This window comes from Lipotes vexillifer, unplaced genomic scaffold, assembly GCF_000442215.2.
Source record: "Lipotes vexillifer unplaced genomic scaffold, Lipotes_vexillifer_v1.1 scaffold56, whole genome shotgun sequence".
In the NCBI taxonomy this organism is placed as follows: Eukaryota; Metazoa; Chordata; class Mammalia; order Artiodactyla; family Lipotidae; genus Lipotes; species Lipotes vexillifer.
In genome coordinates, this window is record NW_006798991.1 from 765,545 (window position 1) to 767,584 (window position 2,040).

Genomic DNA, 2,040 nt, shown 5'->3' on the forward strand with positions numbered 1-2,040 from the left:
GTAATATAATTCCTTTACCCTTTGCTATCAGAACTGACAACAGGATGAATCATATGATTGCTTTGTATGCCTCCTTGCCTTTGCTCAGGCCCTTTCCTCAGTCTGGGACAACCTCATTCTTCACCACCGCTAGAAAACTTGCTCGTCAAGACTCACCTTCAATGTTACCTTCTTTTCCTGGGCTTTTATGATCAATCTGATTAGTCAGAATTAGTTCCTATTTTTGTTCGTTCATCTGTCCGTTGTGTTCATTCTTATGAAACAAAGAGATGGAGCTGAACACTCTTTTTTTCCCTCTTTCTTCCTTCGAATTATTTTCTCGCTAGTGTTGAGTTTCTTGACGTTTTCAGTACCAGAACTCTTGGAAAACTTAGTGAAAGTTTGACAAACTCTCCCTAGAAAACACAAAGGTATCTGGTGGGGCGCGGGGGCCGTGGAGGAATCAGAATTCGTGGTTCCTCAGATGCGGATGACCCGAGAGGAGAGCCCCACGAAGTTAAAGATTCTTCTCTATGCAATTTCACCCGAAAGCATTGTAGAAGCGGCAATAACACGGAATAGAAATTGAGCCCTATTCAGATCCGTCGTCTAATTTTCCAGACTGTCTCATTAACCACGAATTAGGAGTCCACATTCGCCAGCTCCCCTGACAGCGACTCCAGTGGAACCGGCTCTGGGAACCTCTGCCCCTGCGGACAGCCGGCCGCGCTCTCGGGCCGCGGGCCCAGGCTCTCCTGACGAGGGACGGTGACAGCAAACTGGTTCAGCCGAGGTTGGCCGCGTCACGCCCACCGCCTGCCAGGACTTGACGCTGAGGCGCCTCCTGCCGGGGACCAGGCAGCCCGAGAAAGGGGAGTGAAAGCCCAGGCAGATGTGTTTCTACCACGTCTCAACCAATTTTATGACTCCTGGGAAAGCTAAGCCCGTTTTTTGCCCCCGTCGCAGCTTTTCCATCCCAGTTCTTTGTCCATTCTTGTGGAAGCTAGCCACCTCCACGTCTCCCAGACGTCTCTAAGCCGTCTCCTAAGCGTCTTTCTCTCCGGGATAGCCAGCGAGTTCCCTGGTATAAACTCTGAAATAAAGCACGCCAAGGGGTTATTGTAGGTGGACGAGGTGGCCGAGTGGTTAAGGCGATGGACTGCTAATCCATTGTGCTCTGCACGCGTGGGTTCGAATCCCACTCTCGTCGAGCGTGTGCTTTCGGTGTGAAGATTTGGGTTGCGATTGTTTTCGAAACTTTACTAGCATTTCCAGTTATGCTTTCTTTAAGTATTTGGTCAGCATTCTGAGTTTGGTCTAATGAGGTCTGCCTTCCTCTCCACTTTTTATGAGCTCTGTCATGTTTCCCTCCCCTCTGTAAGTGTGCACGCTCTTGCATTTAAGGTGCTGACTTCTTACAACAGGTTTTGCAGATTATTCTTCAACTCTACCATGACATACTGTTCTCTTGATATTTAACAGACTTCTTGAAGGAACTTTTGTTTTCAAGCAACTCGTATCTAGGAGAATTAATTGTTAAGGGCTTTGAACTCTATGGATCATTTTAACAATCGACCAATTTTGTTTCCAAATTTTTTGTTTCTTTTTTCAACACCTCCACTTATACTTGAGTAAGCCAGATTCTTCAGTACAAAGGACAATCTAGTTTCACAATGATTTTAGTATTTTATATTTATATAACAATAAAGTATAGGTTATGTATGTATAAATGTCTGAGGTCTATCCAATTAGGAGAATGACTGGAGGATTTTTTCCCTCCTCAAATTTCAATTACATTATCTTACATAGTTTTTCCAATTACATTATCTTCTCTTTTAAAATTATTATCTTAAAGATTATTTAGTAAAAATATTTTTCCAAACTCTTCCTTTTGGAAAAAAAAAGTAAAAACATTTTATTTTGGCAATTTTAAAACATATTGAAAATTAGACATAATGTAAAAAGTATCTGCAAACTCATCTCAGAGCTTCAGTTATCCCCTCTATTGCCTGGACTCGCCTATGAGTCTCCTCCTGGTCTGCTTTTCCCAATTCCTCTCTC

At 43.5% G+C, this 2,040-nt stretch overlaps 1 non-coding gene across 1 annotated transcript; it reads left to right on the top strand.

The window, feature by feature from the left end:
* Positions 1 to 1,107: 1,107 nt before the first annotated feature.
* TRNAS-GCU (transfer RNA serine (anticodon GCU)) lies at positions 1,108 to 1,189 on the top strand. Its single transcript has one exon. It is a non-coding gene; the product is annotated as a tRNA-Ser (tRNA).
* Positions 1,190 to 2,040: the final 851 nt, after the last annotated feature.